Source organism: Chenopodium album, chromosome 2 (assembly GCF_948465745.1).
Source record: "Chenopodium album chromosome 2, dcCheAlbu1.1, whole genome shotgun sequence".
NCBI classification, from domain to species: Eukaryota; Viridiplantae; Streptophyta; class Magnoliopsida; order Caryophyllales; family Amaranthaceae; genus Chenopodium; species Chenopodium album.
The window spans coordinates 32,526,773-32,547,110 of NC_137835.1; the positions used below are offsets into that span (position 1 = coordinate 32,526,773).

Consider the following 20,338-nt stretch of genomic DNA (forward strand, 5'->3'; position numbering starts at 1 on the left):
AGTTATTTTTCATTTTAAGTCATGTACATAAACATATTTGTAGTTCAAAATATAGATTTTAAAATCAGGAGAAATGCCACAAAAAAGTAAATGTAAATAGTGGAAATTTAGATATATTAATCTTATTTTCATTATCATAGAGGAAAAAAGGAAAAAAAAAAAAAAGGAGAAAAAGGAGGAGACAAGAACACTATTACATGATGAGATAGTTTATGCATGCAAACTCTTTTGGAAGGGGGGTGGAAATTTCTGTCATCAACTTTTGCATGCATTCTTTTCCCATCTACTTTTTCACTATATAAGCAATGTTTAGCATCATTTGTATTCTCTAAAAAACCAACTAATTCTAAACTTATGCTATACATAAAAAAAAAATCAAATACATAAACGATTGGTTAAGCTGTACTAGGTTCCACTACTACAAAAATGCTCACAAAGACCTGTAGTAAGAGATCATTTAAATAAATATGTGGTCTCTTGGATTCAAAAGACCAAATATTTCAAATAAGTGGTCTCTCCTTCTTTTTTAATTAAATAAATTAAAAAATAGAGATCATTTATTTAGGAGAAGTGGTCTCTCCTTTTTTTTAATAAATAAATAAATAAAAGAGAGACCATCTATTTACAAAAAGTGGTCTCTCCTTTTTTTTCATTAAATAAATAAATAATAGAAAGATCATCTATTTACAAAAAGTGATCTCTCCTTTTTTTTTTAATTAAATAAATAATAAAAAAGAGAGACCATTTATTCAAGAGAAATGGTCTCTCGTTTTTTTTTTTTAATTATTTTAAAAAAATAAAACCTTTGATAAGATCTAATAAAAAATGGAGTAAAAATATATAAACCGGTGAAAACCCTAACTCCATCCTTATGCTCATCAGCCGCCACCCTTCTCTCTCCAGTTTCATTTCGATCTGATCCTCCTCCTCAATTATTTCTAGATCTCTCCAAGTTTCATTCATCATGCCGTCCGTTTACGCCGATCGTATGATTACATTCAAGGATTCTGAGAAGGAGAGCGAGTACGGTTACATTTGTAAGGTAATTGATTTTTTTTTTATATATAAATATCATTGATTTTTGTTGTTTTACTTTGTTTGATCTGCTTTGATTGAAGTATTATGCCTTAATTATTTTGATTTTGATGATTGTTTTGTTTATTTTGCTGTTTTAGAATCAGTTGATTGTTAGTTGATTTGCAGTGATTAGGTTTTTTTTATTGTTGTTTTGACTTTTTTTTTATTTGTTGAATCATAGTTGATAGTAGTAGTTATGATTTGATGATTTATCGATTGTTTTTTGGTTTCATGATTTGGTTTGGGGATTTATGAATTTGAAGATTGCGGAAAGAGTTAGTTTTATTTAATTTTTATTTTGCGATCTCACATTGCTTAACCTTGTTTTCGATTGCTTATTTAATTTTGATTTTGTTTTGATTTTGCGATCTTAATGAAGTTCTTTACATTTAGGCCCGTATAGTATATCATTTTTTTTTACTTGAATTACTTTCTGCCTTTACTCAGATTAGGATCTTCCTAATTATCATTTACTATTTTATTTTTTAGCATGGACTGTGATAATCGACCTTAGACTCACTTGATCAAATGTGCTGAAATTTTCAATTTAAAGAGTTTTAATTTCCTTTACTATTATAATTATTTGCTTATTTTGGATGTCTTGGAAAAAATTTCAGGGTAAAAAGTGTAATCAAAGAAGATTGATGATTTTGCTTGTTGAATGGTTCGGTTGGCAAGATGTTGCACAAGATCTGTCAAGAACACCATTGTTTTATTATCCAAATAATATGGGTCTTGTACTGTTGTACGTAGTATAACTTTTAGTATGAGTTATGTATAAATTTTAACAAGTACGAACTACTTGTATTTCGTTGTAAATTTAAAGTGCATTTTTTTAATTAAAATTACATATACTAATTGGAATATGAATAATTTTTTTTTAAAAAAAAAAGTTGCTAGAGAGAGACCATCTATTTAAAATAGGTGGTCTCAGTTTTTGAAAAACTAAGACCATATATTTAAAATAGGTGGTCTCATATTTTGAAAAACTAAGACCACCTATTTGAAAGAGGTGGTCTTAGTTTTTGTAAAAACTAAGATCATCTATTCTAAATAAGTGGTCTCTCTTTTTAAAAACAAGACACCACTTTTGATGAAATGGTCTCTTAGGCCAAAGAGACCTGTGAGCTAGAGACCACCCCTAAGGTAGTCTCTTTGGCTATTTTGATATGATCTCTTTGGCCAATTTTGTAGTAGTGTTCAACACACAACAATCAGTCATCAACTACTTCATAGGTATGATCAATCCAAATTTCGTGTTAACATAAATTTTGTTATCACTTCATAGATTTAGATAGATATGCATGTGTTGTTATTTCTTAGTTTATGGCTTTTAAATTGTCTCTGTTATATAAATTGTGCATGCTAAAAATTACTAATTTAAGTATGAGAATCATCTATTTCAAGCATGCAGTATGAAACTTTCAACTTTAAAATCATAACAAGCTTAGATAATTTTAGGGAATTTGCATAATAAAAAGTGTATTTTGAGTATCTACAAATGCATGCACAATTGTCTTTCATTTATGTGATTTGAACATCAATTTAAGGCATGAAAACTGATTTATAAATCATAAACATTAGATGTTGTAAAGTAGGAGCAGAAGACTGATGTTATTTTTCATTTCTAACATTCTGCATGCATAGTCTGAGAATCATCTGTTTTAAGTATGCAGTATGAAACTTTTTACTTTAAAATCATAACAAGCTTAAATAATTTTAGGGAATTTGCATATTAAAAAGTGTATTTTAATTATTTACAGATGCATGCACAATCATCTTTCATTTATGTATTTTGAACATCGGTTTAAGGCATGCAAGCTGATTTATGAATCATACATATTAGATGTTGTACCGTAGGAGCATAAGACTGATGTTATTTTTCATTTCTAACATTCTGCATGCATAGCAATTGCTAATTAAAATTTGCAAAACATACATTTCATACATGCAATGTGTTACTTATAGATACATTTTTTTTAAAAAAATCCTTACAGGATTAGAAGTGTATTATGAATTTGTACATGATGCATGCATAATTATCTCTGATTTTTTTTTAAAAAAAAAGGTAAAAGCATGCAAAATGATTTTAAAATCATATAGATTAGATATTTTGTACAATTAAAACAACAGACTGGTACTATTTATATTTCAAACATTTTGCATGCATAAACTTGAACAAAAACTCTTTTACTTAAGGCATGCAGTATGAGACAGGTTTGTAGCATTTAAACAGGTTTTCTTTGATCATAATATTTAGTTATTTCAAAATTATCAAACAGAGAACATCTTCATGGCGCCACAATGGAAATTCCTAGATGAAATTGATACAACTGCAAAAAATTTCAAGGTCAAAGTAAGGGTTGCAGAGAAAGGTCGTCCACAAACATCAGAAAAAAAATACACGATATCAGTGTATGTTTTTCGAAGATGACAAGGTATATCGATTTAATTCTACATGCATTTTGAAACTCAACATTCAATTTGCACAAATTGATGAAAGCACTTTAAAAAAATTAACAAATTCTTGCTTGTTACAGAATAACCGGATGAAGATGACACTTTTTGGTGACCAAATTCTGGCATACTGGGATGTTATTAGTTTCAGAGGAAACTATGAGATTGCTGATGCTGTAGTAAGGAACTTGGATGCACAATGGAGGAATACAGAAGATGAAATTCCATTTCATTTGTCATTAGGAAGCAAGACTGTCATCCGATCTTTGTATCCTAAAGGAGAATCAATTTATCCCATATATCAAACACTTGCTTCTATTCCAAGCATCCCTATTGATGATGATAGACATGGTAAACATATTATAAGAATTACATATACAACCATATAATTTGTCAAATACATCAAAGTGGCATAATACAAAATGTTAGTATTTAGTGTGATTTTTTTTTTTGGGGTTTCAGATATTTGTGTTAGTTCTTTATGTATCAGAAGAACCAAAGAGAATAGTGACATCACCTAACAAAGAGACATCAGTTTGAGATCTTATGGTTTTAGATCTCAGGTAATTGCTGTTAAAGACTGACTAATATCTTTGCGTTCATTTCATTTCATATTATACTAACACAAAGTGAATATTAAAAAACCTCTAATTTCAGTACTGATCAGCCAATGAAAGTATGCACTTGGAATGACCTTGCTAGAGAACAGTCTGAATCAATTGTCTCAAACAGACTCTTTCAATGTAATTGGTATCACAACTCTACGACCTATTACTCGACAAGGTAAGATAACAACTTAGATCATATTAAAATTTTCAAATAATAAACAAATGTAAAATATCTGAATCACAGTATGAGTATTGACATTTTCCAAATAACAAGATTTTCGCTTGAATCAACCATGTCAACTTTCATTCTGAAGGACCCCCAAGGCGACAAAGCAGAAGCTTTAGCCGAATACTATAGTTTTGAAGAATTTTCTTTCCTAAATATTGAAAATGTTAGCATAGTAATGTTTTGAACACAGATTCAGAATTCTGAGAGAAACCCAAATTGTAGTTTCTGTGATGTGAGTAAAGCATAAATTGATATTCCATTTGTTTGTTTGATCTACTAATAATAGTTTGAATGTTGAAGTTTTTCACAATATTATATATACAGTAATTTACGAAACCATAAATTTATGACAATTATTTGGTCTTGATAAAAAAGGGCAAAGAGACATCGATGTATGCTAATCAATGAACAACAAAGAATCATGGAAGCCTTCAATCCAACAGCAGAAAGAACTGTAATAACTATTGGTCGCCTGAAAGCCAAGAAGGTATAATTTTGCAGCATATCTTTAAAATAATTAACATAATCAATATTCATAGCAAGCACTATTTCAGAATATGGTAATATCTAACATTATAATAACCTTGGTTTATATATTTACAATGCAGTTAGCAAGTACACTTCCACAAGAAGTGTTTTGGTTAAATGTTGTAACTACCGGTATAGAGTTTGAAAGATTAAGAGCATATATAGGATGCTCCCAATGTGGAAAGCGAATAGATCTTGCTCTTGGAACGGTCTACAGTTGTAAAGCATGCTCAAGGAAAGACATACATGTTGCTTACAGGAATAAAATTCAACAAAATAGTAAATTCATTATACTTTTCAACGATAATGTTGTTATACATAAAATCACACTAACACTATTTCTTATAATAAGCAGGACAACCATAAAATTTCAATGTCTCTGATGGAACTGGATCATTGGAACTCACTGCATTCACTGATGTTTGTGATAAGCTTTTTCGAATGCCAATTCAAGAAATATATGAAATGAAAACAATGGTATACAACATATTTTTCAATAATTATCATCTCATTATATAACACTGACCTCACTACATACTACAAATGTACGTGAAACTCTATTTATTTTTCATTTCTATGTGATTAGGAACAACTTGACAAGTTCCAGGAGACAGTTTGCAACAAAGCATTTCTTGATCAAAGTTGGATCCACAACTGCACTGTAAAAGAACAAGGTCTTGCAATGGGGACTTAAGGGTGTATATATGGTGGTGGAACCAACAGCATCTACTACTGAACAAGACAACTCATCAAATGTTGTTTCTAGTTCTGAAAGCAAGAAAGTAGTTACAGACACCAGCACAAAAACTGCAGAGCGTGAAGTGATTCAGAAGACACTACTCAAGTCAACAAATCATACAAACTCAGCTGACACGAAAGAAACACCACACAAGGATGATCTTATAGACTCCAGTCAAGAGGAAGAAGATGCTTGTGTTTTTGCTGAAAGTTTGATTGCAGCAAGTGACAACAATCAAGACAGTGCTGAAGATTTCAGCCAGAAGCGAAAGAGATCTGGAAATGAAGTAGAATTGGATTTCCACACACCAACGAAAGAAGTGATTGACATGGCGGCTCAAGACACATCTGCCAAAATAGTCACTGACAGTTCAATGGAATCAGATCAGGCTTCTTTAGGTGCGAAGGAAGGCAAGGCTATCGGGTCTGAGAAGCAGGTAAATTCTGAATTCAAGTTACGCAAAGTCAAGCAGGAGAGGGTTACCAGGCGCCGAACACTCATATTGCAAGATGATGATGAGGAAGATTCTTAGAATCATGCAACCACTCTCACAAAAGATCAAGTCAGCAGCAGCTTCAACAAGTATTAACAATCTTAAAAATATATTTTATAAATATTTTGTAATGTGTGGCATTAACTAAGAACAAGTACACTAAAATTACTTGTTCCTAAATAACACCACTTATTAAGGGATTAGCCTAAACTAGGCACTTAAATATTTTGCAATCGGCTAGCAACTATAATGATTTTGGGTGTTTAAATTACTGTAAATGCTATATAGTAATCCATATATGTAAATAGGTAGCAGTTTGCAGTATTAAGAAGTAGTTATATAAAAAAAACAGCAACTATGTATGTACTATGCTTGAAGATGTAAACCATGTTTAAACTTATATAAAAATATATACTCGGATTATAGTATATTTTCTACTTGAAATAGATATATATATATATATATATATATATATATATATATATATATATATATATATATATATATATATATTACATAACTATTCAAATTTGTGTTAGAGTGAAAAGTCTGATCCACTAAAAACAATTCATAACCATTACTATACCAAAAAAAAAAAAAAAAAGAAAAAAAAAACATCCTAACAACAACAAGGCCATAATCAAGATGGTCATTCCATGTGTTTACATTGAAACTAAATCAACATCAAACACAATAGGGACTCCTTTCCTATATTTAGAAATTGAGAAATTTCACACACTAGGTGTTTAGGCCAATGTAATAACTATATAGTATGCTATATATGTAAATAGGTAGCAGCCTACAATATCAAGTATTAGTTATATGAAAAATCAGCAGCAATGTATATATTATGCTTGAAAATGTAACCCATGTTTTCATTAATATAAAACCATATAATCGGATTATGTATATCATTTTCCACTTGAAATAGATATATTTATCATGTAGTTATTCAAATGTGTGGAACAGAAAAGAAAAGTAAGATCCACCAAAACCAATTTATAACCATTATTATATATATATATATATATATATATATATATATATATATATATATATATATATATATATATATATATATATATATATATATATATATATATATATATAAAGGGAAACCTAACAACAACAAAGCCTTAATTAAGATGGTCATTCCATAGGTTTACATTGAAACTAGATCAATGTCAAACACAATAGGGAATCCTTTTCTATATTTAACCAAGGCACCTATATCTACTTGAACATTATAGAAATCAATGAACTGACTAACACAATTTCTAATGGAACATTTACTGATAGCTCTCTGTTTCTTCAAGATTTTCAGCTGCACATTGAAATGTGTATCGGCAAGCTGAAGAATGACATCGGTAGTCTCAGGGAAAACAATGAAATTTCGTTTAGCAAACTCGAATGGAACATTCTGTCATTGATAATAAAACACAAAATCAAATAATTATTCCAAGAGAAAGAAGAATAGAATGAAAAAAAAAACAAAACAAAACAAACATGAAGATAGCTAACAAAAATCATACTATAATTCCTTTATCAACATAGGCTTTGGTAAAAGTTAATAAGAATTGATGTTCACGACAGGCAGCTGCAAGCTTAGCAAGGCAAGCATTGGTTTCGATCATTTTAGATGAGAGCTTTTCAATAGCAGGTTTCCTCCCACGCCTTTTACCTGAAGTACTTGAACTTCCACCATATCCATTTTCCTCAGCTCTCTTACTTCCCCTGGATCTGCGGATTTCAACATCAAATGAGCTATCCCCTAAATAATTAAATATCAAAGCATCACCAGCATCTACACCATTATCCTCTACAAAATCAGACCACCCAGCATCAAGATATGTTCCCTATCCACTACCACACTCTTTATGCACTAAAGTAACGAACCATGACTTGTCATTACCATCCACTGACTACTCTATGTTAAAGAAACCATCATTCAGTACATCTCTGAAGCCATCTGAAATACGCTATTTACAGGCACACAAGAAACAAACGCCGCAGTACAGGTACAAAATAAAAATCCAAAATCAAAATTCCAAAAACTAATCATCAACAAAAATGAATTAAATAGTATACAAAAACAGAAACAAGAATGCATACCAATTTTCCATGTTGCTGAATATCATTTTCATACAGAATGGTAAACAAAAGAGAGATTCTGTTCATGGAATTTTCTAATGTCAGAATACTTAGAATTCGAAACAATTGAATTAAAATGTAAGTCTATGTAATAGCTTAACTCAAAATACTCCATACCCTTCACAAAATTATTCAATATATAAGCTAAGTCAAAACTTTGAAACTACAACACCATTAATTAAATTCAAGTCTGAACTAAAACTACACTTCTACAAGTAACCTTCACAATACAAATGAAACTTCAGATTCCATTTCACCAATAATAACAACAATAAAAACATAAAGTCAAATAAATGCCATAATAGTCAACTGCATTTTCATTTAACTTACAATAATTAATATATATGTTTTCTTCTAAATAATTTGTATTCATGGACAAATTGTGATGTGAGATAGAATCAAATAGAAATTACAACATTCATACAGAGAAGAGTAGAAAGACTCCTTGTCAGCACATTCACACAAAATAATCTAAACCAATATTATCTTCTAAAACTAAGAGTTCTCCACCAAAATTAGAAATCAAAGGCTACCGAAATCAGCTCCTTTAAATTATCTACACACTCAACAAACTACTGATGTGTAAAGCAAATTGACTTTACAAGTTTGGATCCTTTTTCAAACAGTCTTTTGATTAGGCCTCACACTCCAATTATCAAACATTCATTTTTAGCATTACCTATCAACAAACTTTGAGAATTTAAATTTTTAGCATTGCCGATCATAGTAAAAAATGGTTAATATTGGGTGTTGATATTGTTGAACGTTTTTCTTAATTTAAATTTTTGTATATACTTTGAGAATTTAGCGATTTCTTTAAAATAGGAATAATTTGTATTGTACCATTCAGACATTAATTTCCTGATATTATACTCTCTAATCACCTTTATATATATTTAGCATTTACGAGTTATTTGTCACCACTAGCCAACTCTGCCTTCTTCTCCTAGCTATCTTAATGCAGTGAGTAATAGAAAATCCTCAATATCTTGATGTTTCATTCTGAATTATCACTACAACCTTCCCTCTATCTATCTTAAAACCTCTTTTTTCTCCTAAATCATCACTACATCCATCCCTTTCTTTATCTCACGACCTTTTTTCTTCCTTTATAAATTTCTTTCTCCCTATATATCTAAATTATACATTTCTTTTTCTGTGAATCTCAAAATAACTCTTGATTATGGACAGAACGATAAATACAACAATATAGGTAGTGAGAATTTGGTACAAGATATATTTGATTAACGATATAGAAGCAAAAATCTATTGCTAATATTGAACTTATACTGATATAGAAAATCTCAAACAAAACTATTTAATTAATGGTACTTAAGTCATGTAAAACTTAAGCTTTACAAAACTATATAAACAAAAATACCAAAATCATCAAAAATTTAAAATTTATTAAATCATCAAATATGACAAGTTCAACACTTCTGCCTACGATATTAATACATCAGGAATCAGCACTCAGTTGTAAATATATATATAAAACAATAAGATTTCACTTCAAAAGCTCAATTACAGCACCTTCATCAACCTGAACTTGGTATTCATCGATCACTGCATCAACTCCATCCACAATAAAACATTGCACAATTTTTTCATTATAAGTCTTTATTTTCAATTTGGCTTTGAACTTTGTATCATAAAGCTGTAGCACAACATCACTCGTTTCCCCAAATCTACAAAAATGCTTTCTAGCAAAATCTAAGGGAATATTTTGCATCGCAAAATAACGTGTTAATCCAAACTCAAAATATGATTGACTACAAAATAAGCAAACTACATTTCAAATATATTTGTGTTTAAACAACTCATACAATAATTCCATTTGAATGGTAGCACTCAGAAAATATAAAATGAAAATTTGCTTTTACACAGCTAGCTGACATTCTATTCGCCCAAGCATTCGCCTCGATCATCGAAGATGACGAACCTTGAATCAGAGGCTTTCGCTCACGCTTTTTTACCATCTTTACCAAAAAATAACACAACACCAAAAAAAAAATATACAGAAGTATTCAATTTATAACCAGGATTTCAACTAACAATCAAAGAGTTTAGACATCAGTCAAACATGCAATTAATTATAATAACATCTCCAACATAAATATTTGACTTAAGGGATTCATGCAACCTGATCACACTCATCTAAAGACATAAATGTAGGAGTTTTTGTTTCAAACTTTGTAAACTAACAAAAAAATTAATCAAAAGAACTTAAATTTAGGAAGAAACCAATATTTTTCAAAGGTTGACATTCTATACCAAGCATCAAGTTCCATGGAACCAGCATAAAAAGTCAAACAATAACATGCTACAAATATTAACCTTTCAAAGCCTTTATAACTTAGTTTCACTAAAAGCATGCATAGCATTAGACAACCTTTGAATTGTGTCACTACCAACATTTCTGATCCAATACTTAACAGTGCTCAAATAGTCTAAAATTATTAAACCTTCTACCACTCCGCCGCAATAGTTAATTTAGACGACCTTTGAATTTTGTCACCACTTAAATTCCTGATCTAATACTTAAGAGTGCTCAAATAGTCTAAAATTATTAAAGCTTCTACCACTCCGACACAATAGTTAAGTTAGACCTCATTTTTTATTTCCTAGACACTCTGATCAGTATTTTAAGGATAGCTAATCACAACATAAACTTAGTTTAAATGCAAAACGATCCTAATAAGCCATACAAGTTCGAAACAACAAATCTTTTGAAAGAAAAACAATAGCATTCCATGTCAAAACCAATAACACATCTCAAAATACTATCAGCACATAATGTTACAAAAGATACATATATTATTTTTAAAACAAAGAAACAGAACAAAACAGAACTCCAAAAACAATAATCTGAATATTAACCATATTTCATTTACTTAGAATTTTCAATTACAACCTACTACCTAATAAAGCTATATAGATTTACATCTAATAAACTAAAAAGATACTAACAACTTCAAACTAACACCAAAAACTATAATCTAAACTTCAAAAGCTTGCCCCAAAAAAAAACCTAAACAAACTACTAAGGCGAGGGGAACTTGTATGCTTCCGAATCTACATCAGAATCCCCGGGAGAGTAGTGATATATTTTACCACCAATTTCATCATTAGAGTTGATATCCCACTCCCCGGGATCCACTTGTTGTCCCTCATCATCATCATCCCATGCCTCTTCTTCAAACACTTCACCCTACACCTGCTCCTCTTGAGGTTCACCCTCCTCATTCACCTCATCTTCTTCTTCCTCATCACCTTCCTCATCTTCCTCATCTTCTTCATCATCTTCCTCCTCATCTTCTTCCTCATCTTCTTCCTACTCTTGTTCTACTTCAGGTTGAACTTGCTCGTGAACCACCGGTGGTTCCTGATGAACCACAACAACAGCCTGATGAGCACCTTCCACTTGCAAATCCTCAGCGACTCGACGAGGGACCTCTGCAATAACTGAACATCCTCATCATCTGAGGAAATCTCCATATCAACAACTCCACCCTCGACATTAGCCACCACACTCGACATTTCTCCTACAGCACCCACAGACCTAGACTCCTTTAACTTCAAACCGACTTCAGCCTCACCATCGCTACCACTTGTTATAATATAAGAAGTAGTTTCAAGGTTATATTCTAAAATAAGAAGATCAAAAAGATGATCTTGAGACAATGAAAGAGTACGGTGTGTCGTGATGCAAATCACTGACTTGAAAACAAAATTCCGGCGCAACCTGGGTGCACTATTGTATTCGTCGGCACGTTCCCAAAGGTTAACACACCCCTTTCACACAAAGGCACTTTTGGGTGGAAGGTTGGAGCCAAGTAACTTATGCCCAATATAGAGTATGTGTTTAAGCAAGCTTGTGTTTGATATGTATTTCTTGTGTTTGTAAAAATCTGAAAAACATCCTCCAATTTATAGAGATGAATAAAGAAGATGAAAGATCATGGAGGAATCTTTTATGAACCAAAAAGAGAAATCGGAAATATTATGGTGATTAAAAACACCATAATCAACCTCTTAAATGGGGGGTTACAAGAAATCAAACAAGAAGAGGAATCCAAGGGAACCGTTGGAGTCCAACGGATAAACACGCGCCCGATCGGGCGGAGCTCGTCCGATCGGGCGGACACTCCCTTTTTCTAAACGTCTTCTCGCGCCTGATCAAGCGGGGCTCGCCCGATCGGGGGCCAGGTCGGGCGCCTAATCGGGCGGAGCTTGCCCGATCAAGCGGCGGATCTCCAGAATTTTACGACTCTTCTCGCGCCCGATCGGGCGGGTTTCGCTCGGTCGGGCGCCCATATCTGACCCTTTGAATTTTTTTTCTTTATTTCCAACAATCCCCCACTAAAGGAAGGGAAGAAAAGCCAACAACAGATGAGGATAAGCAACATATTGGGCATAAGAGGATATCAATACATAACACTTAGATATTACATAAGTAATTTGAAATCTAATGCTTACTAAATGAGACAGTGAATTACAAGTATAAGGGTGGACAAACCTTTAAACCTTTGGACTCTTGATCAAGGAGTGGACTAGCCTTGAAACTCCAAGATTTAATTCAAGACCCCCACATCACATACCTTTATCCAAAAATTTACTTGAACTCCGCGAAGAGATATGCTCTTTTTATAGCCAAGCATATTCACCTTAGGTCTAGTGGAAGCTCTAGGAAATCTGCCCAAGTTTTCCATAGAAGATGGCTAGTCTTCACAACCACACAGGTGAATCACAAGCACTTCTCAAAAGTACTTAGTCAACGGGGTTAAAACATGTTCATAAGAACGCAACAAATGCTACATTGTATCCATTTACCCCCACATGACCATGGATTCATTAAGAGCTTAACGCTCAACCTCACAATAATCATAAACAACGGTGATCCAAAGTTTTAGTGCGTCCACCCAAACAATTGGATTCATTAAGAGTCAAAGGACTCAACCTCAAACGGTGGATCTATCAAGTGCGTCTCAAATAGCACCAACCAAAAATGGTTTATTGATCCATTAAGAACTCAAAAGAGTCCAGCCTCAAACAAGAATTACAACACATGCCATAGGGATAGGAAAGTAATGCTTTTCCACATGGGATTAAGGCCAATGCCCCTCGACATTTTCACAAATTATCAAGGATTGTGTTACATGTCCCAAATTTCCTTACCATAGTGCAAAATTATTTTGCTAGAATATTTTTTCCAAGAAAAACTAGCATGTTTTCAACATCAACTTAATTTGCACAGATGGTTAGAAAAATATATCACTTAGTTTTTACCATTAGATGAATAAGTAATAAGACAACGAACCCAAGACTTGAAATTTCAAAACCTTAATCAAGTCCAATCCTTGAAAATAACATAGTCGCATTAGTGAACTTTCTTCATCAACCATCAATCACCAACACTTGCCTTCCGAAAAGTTTGAACAACTTTCCCCAAAAGCTAGTGTATTTCACACCCTTCGTACCTAAAAAGATACTTAGTAAAAGATGAAGTAAATTTAAACAATGTTAGTCATTCACTATTAGATTTGTAAAATATTGCACTTCAACTATTTCACAAATATATGCTATGTTAAAATAAAATGCAATGCATGTCACTATCACATTGCTAAATGTATTAGCATACTCTACTCAATACATACTTTAAGACCTCTTTAAAGTACATACATGATGAGTGACATTTATGTCACTCTTAGGGATTAGTTTTAGAGTCATTTTCGTGTTTTTATCTTATTTTCCCTTTCTTTCTCTTGTTTTCTCTTTAATAAAGTTTCTTGTTTATTTGGTAGTTTTGGAGCGTTTTCGTTTATTTTCTTTATTTTAATAATTTTAGTTTATTTTCGTATTTTATTTTACTTTATTTGCTTGTATAGCTTTTATTTATTTTTATTAGTTTAGTGTTACTTCTCTTTTTCTATTTTATTTTATTTTATTCCTTTTTTATTTATTTTATTTTATTTGTCTCGGTTTCACACTTTTATCCTCGGGTTTGTTTGTGTGTAGGCTAGAGTTCAAGGTCCAAGTCAAACACCACCAATTTCACCCCTGAACCAACATCAACCCTCGCTGCTGCCCCTTATCCATCACCGCACACCTCCCTTATCCTCCACCACACACAAACCAACACCACAGCAGCTCCCTCGACCAGCCACACAACCATACACACCAGCACCAACCACAGCCTGCAACCCCGCAACACCACCACACACAACAGCAGCTACCCCCTGCTCTCACCACCTCACACGACCACAACCAAACACCACACACAACCAGCCTGCAACCCCGCAAGCACCACAACACCCCTCATAGCTGCTGCCTCCCTCAATCACCTCCGTACCCACCACCAATCAGCAACAACAACCACCATCAACCATCAATTCCACTCACCCTCACAACACCAACACCACCAATCAGAACTCCCCTGCTCCAATTCGCACCAATCAACCTTCAACACCCCGCAATTGCAACACCAACGCGCACCCCGCAACACCACTCCCCTGCTGCCACCAATCAACCACCACCAACCCGCAATTAACCGCAATCACTACGCAACAGCCCCTGCTTCACCCCGCAAACCACCAGCCACAACAACAACAAAACAACCACCAATTAAGCAACAAATCACCCACCAGCATCAATTACAGAAAAAATCAGAACAAATTGAAAATCAATCAAGTTCGAGCAAACCCATTAAGATGTTCGGCCGAACTTCGAGTCAGAGACTTTGGGGGTTTTGTTATTCGAAGAGGAGTGGTCGAACATACCCATGGTTCGACCGAACCAACCCCATAGTTTGGCCGCACCAACCCATGGTTCGACCGAACCGCTTCACGAGCTATGCACATGGCTTTTAATGAGGATCGAACGGTGGTGTTTGCTTGATGCCGATTTTCAATGATGATGAGCGGTTGTGATTTGATGATGATGGTTGTTAGTTTGCTTTGGTGAGATGCAAAGCATGGGATTAAAACCCATTATTGAAGCAGCCAATTTTGAAGAAGAAAGGGGAATGGGGTAGCTGATGGTTTGGTGGGGATTTGTGGGTTTATTCGATTTTATTTTCTTTTTCTTTTATTTTTATTTTTTTTTCTTTTCTCTTTTTCTCTTTTTCTTATTTTCTTTCTTTTATTTTTTAATTCTTATTTTAGTTTTCTATTTTTACTTTTCCTTTTAATTTATTTTATTTTATTTTCTTTTTCTATTTTTCCTAGTTTTATTAAGTTAGTATAAATACCCATTTTTTTTTTTGGCTAATAAAGAACATTCAATAACTATCTATTCTTCTCTCTAATTAGTTTTAGTTTTAGGTTAGGTTAGGGTTAGTCTTCATTGGTAGAGAGAGAAAGTGAGGTTTTCTTCATTAATGAACTTGGATTTTGAAAAAGGAGCTTGTTCAATCCTTTGTAGACCTTCATCTTCAATTAATGAGCAATTTCTTACTCTTTCTCTTTACCTTTGTTCTTGATTTTGTTTATTTGCTTTTATTTTTCTTCTTTGCTTATTAATCATGTTGATGCTTATTGATTTGATGATTGATATTGTTTTCAACATGATTTGTGAGTAGTCATCTAGCCAAGGGTGTGGGGATGGTGTAGTTGCTAATTGTTCATGCTTTTAATGTTGGGGTTATGTTAATGGTGATTAAAGTCTTTGCATGCTTGATATTCTTTGGTGTTTCTTGCAAGTGCACATTGTTAGTTGATCAAAGATGAGTCTTTACTAACAAGTAACGGAAGTTGACTTAGTTGAGATTCATTACTATCGATTGTTATTTAATAGTACCTCCTAGTATATGGTTCTAATGTGGAAACATAGAGGCTATGTTAGGAGAAGCCAATTGACCCCGGAAGGCGGCTAGATTGGACCCTTTACTTCGGTATTCATGCATGTTTAGTTTACCATTGATATGCTACTTTGTTATTGTATAGTCAAGCGTCAACTTCACCTACCCATTTCCCTTGGTGCCTTAATGTTTTATTTCTTGTTTTAGCATTTTTAGACTTTAGTTTATTTATCTCCTATTCCGGACTAGCTTAATTGTCGATAACATTTGGTGGTGTTTACCGTTCTCTGTGGTTCGACCCCTATGCTTGCCTTATACTCGTATTAGGTTTGTTTAGGTTGTATAAATTGTATTTGATCTAGGGATAGACAATTGACGACGCGTTTATTCCCTTGTCAATACACATAATTCATGCTAAAACATACTCCACTCAAATGATAACATGAACAACAAATATCATATCATCGCATAAATCTTTCCAATCACAAAACATGTATGACACTTTGGAAAAAACAAAAACTCATTATGATCATTATTATTCTGAAAAAAAATAAAACATATTGTCATAATCCAAATCGTGAAAATTGCTCAACAAAATAGGAAAGATAAGAAGTTCAAGAAAGTTGTTAACTACAATCACATGTGATTCTCGACACCACCATATTTCTCACATTGTAGAGATAGCACAAAAATATATATTACCTTGAAGCAAGTAGTGAGAAACAAAATTAATCACAAGTATTAGATTCTCAAAATGAACAAACCACACTCTTGTACCACTCCCTAGGTAATAATCTCAAGTCATCTCATACTTGAACTTATAACTCACACTTGAACTTCAATTCACATTTCTTATCCTCAACATGGAACTCACCAACCAACCCACTTAATTAAGTCATCACTTAGAAGACTTAACAAACCACTAGAGGGGAACTTATCATCAAGGACTAAAGATCCGAAATAATTAAGTCATCCAAGTAAGACCTACATCATCCCATTAGGATAAGAAATACGAAGTCATATTTACTCATAAAAATAGCCTTAATCATTCCCAACAACACTTAGTGAATTGACATTGAAAAGACTATAGAAGAAATATTGGGAAACACACTCCATAAAAAGATAGGAGAACTCTAGGCAAGTTAAAATTATCTAACTCATCCTCAATAGTTTCTTCTAAAATAACCAATCACTCACGTCATAAATTCATTAAGTTAAGGAAACACTCTTCATACATTGCATAGAGAAACCAAATCAAGACAAATAAATAATAGTCTTTAGCATAACTAGTCACTTTCATGTTTTGCATCAAATAGAAGAGAAACTAAAAATGATGCCTCTTATTCCTCTTATAGTTAACTTGTTTAATCACTAAACAAAATAAATACATGTATGGGAATATAGCAATCTAGAGACATGAGAATTTCATATGCATAGCCAATAACTCAAACATGACATAATGCAAAGAATTGCTAAAAACAAATTATTAAAGTAAAGGAGATAATTTAATTGTGATGAATGGGGATTGCAAAATATTATAGTACATGGAGATAATCCAACAATGACATACAATAATCCAACGTTGTGGTATATGGAGACAATCCAACATTCACAAACAAAGTCATAGAGCATAGTATCATTTGCTTAAAAAGCAAATCCAAAATATCAAATAAACCAAGACTTTGAGTCCAACATTTATTCTCATATACTTTTCCCCCACATTGGACGATATAAGTCTTCAACTTAAGTATTGAAATTATACATGGTAAACTCTATTCCTTTCACATGGGGCATATAAGGACTAAATTCCTACTACAAAATTCTACACTCATAGAATCATAACCCCCACATGCCAAAGTTAAGTCTAAAATCAAAACATAGTTGATAATGGAGAAAAGGAATATGTGAACATACCTCCATATTGCCTCTAATAATTTACCTTAGCGATCAATGACGAACAACCCAATGACCACCACTTGTAATGATTGTGCATCCACTAAGTGATTTGAGCTATTTAAGACACTTTTGGATCCATGTTCTTTACTTGAATCATATTGACATCATGTGGAGATTTACTAGACATAGCATCAAAAGAAATAAAGTTCTTAAGAATCACTTCCCACACATAAAGAAATCGATAAATATTCCTTAAAGAAATGTCAATACCAAACCAAATTGAACCAAGTAAGAACAAATATAAACAAAACACGTAATAAGAATTAATAACTCTTGAAAAACTCTCTCTTAAGGTGGATAAACAAAGAAGTAAAATAACCTTACCATTGAATTAAATAATAATTCAAACATTATCATACTTCCAAAAATTCATCATAAGGTTGACACACTACATATCAAAAATAGTCACCAAAAGTATTTCAAGAGTATTAAAAATTAATTAAAGTAGTCATCCATTCTCAACAAGAACGATGACACCACTAAGAGTCACAAATACAACAACCACTAAGCATGTTCTCCATGAAAATGATACACATATGGCTCTTAGCTTCACATAATTCTTATTCAAAAACTTCTCATACTTAATAAATTGAAAGAATTAACACAAGTTTTTGAGAAGAAGTATGCAAAAAGGGCGTTATCATGAGCATGAACAAAGTCTCCACAAGCAACATGAATATATATATGTATATCAACACATATGTACCAAAAGTAATAGACTTTGACATTGCATCACACTCCGCATAATCACAAAATTCATGGTAAAACTTACAATTTAACAAGTCTTAAACAACCATTAACTATTTATTAAAATAGTCATGTAGATATTAGGAACACAACATATTGCTAAAAGAAAATTAATCTAAAGCAATAACCTAATATTTACTTTCTCAATGAACAAAACAACACATATGTTCAAAAATCAACAAATTGGTAAATAAAACCAACTAACGTATTTCTAAGTGCTAAGTTCAAACTACAAGCATAGAACAAAGACATAGAAATAATCATGCCATGTAATATCACACATATATAACATGGATTATACTTTAGCCTATAAACTAATAATCATGTAACAAATACTACATTATGGACAAAATAATCATCTAATATTATAATGCCAAAAATCACAACTCATATATTTGCCAATAAGGTTATTAGAATTAAAATCACGTGCTAAGCATAATAAAATAAAATTAGTTTAGAGAGGACCTCCCTTGAATTAATTCAATTGTCAAAGATGAGCATTCTCCGTAGTACGCCAAAATTTCCTCTCCAAAAATGCAACTTAACATTGAAGCCATCACTCCCAAACGCGAGCAGCTATTAACAATCCAACCGTTGAAAATGAGGCTTTATATGTCCCGAACAAGCTCCCTAAATTTCAGCCCTAACCAATAACGATTGACCTTCGATCGGGGTCCATTTCCGGGACTGCTCCCAGAAAAACGTGAGCACCATTTTTTCCCAAAAAATTGTTTTTTTCTTGACATCATCCAATCTTTCGATCAATACCCAATTAGTAGCCAATGAAAATATATAATTTTTGTTTTCAAATTGTTGTAATATAAGAAGCATTTTCAAGGCTATATTCTAAAATAAGAAGATCGAAAAGATGATCTTGAGACAATGAAAGAGTACGGTGTGTCGTGATGCAAATCACTGACTTGAAAATGAAATTCCTGCGCAACTGGGGTGCACTATTGTATTCACCGACATGTTCCCTAAGGTTAACACACCACTTCCACACAAAGGCACTTTTAGGTGGAAGGTTGGAGCCAAGTAACTTATGCCCAATATAGAGTATGTGTTTAAGCAAGCTTGTGTTTGATATGTATTTCTTGTGTATTTAAAAATCAGAAAAACATCCTTCAATTTATAGAGATGAATAAAGAAGATGAAAGATCATGGAGGAATCTTCTATGAACAAAAAAGAGAAATCAGAAATATTATGGTAATTCAAAACACCATAATCAACCTCTTAAATGGGGGGTTATAAGAAATCAAACAAGAAGAGGAATCCAAGGGAACCGTTGGAGTCCAACGGATAAACACGCGCCCGATCGGGCAGAGCTCGCCCGATCGGGCGGACACTCCCTTTTTCCAGACGTCTTCTCGCCCCTGATCGGGCGGGGCTCGCCCGATCGAGCGCCAGGTCGGGCGCCTAATTAGGCGGAGCTTGCCCGCGACTCTTCTCGCGCCCGATCCCGCGGGTCTCGCCCTGTCGGGCGCCCATTCGGCCGCCTAATCGGGCGCCCATATCTGACCCTTTGAATTTCCTTTCTTTATTTCCAACACCACT

At 33.0% G+C, this 20,338-nt stretch overlaps 1 long non-coding RNA gene across 1 annotated transcript; it reads left to right on the forward strand.

Annotated features, from left to right (window-relative positions):
• The first annotated feature begins 809 nt into the window (after positions 1-809).
• LOC145585075 (uncharacterized) lies at positions 810-1,922 on the forward strand. Its single transcript, XR_014100547.1, has 2 exons — positions 810-1,042; positions 1,695-1,922. It is a non-coding gene; the product is annotated as an uncharacterized LOC145585075 (long non-coding RNA).
• Positions 1,923-20,338: the final 18,416 nt, after the last annotated feature.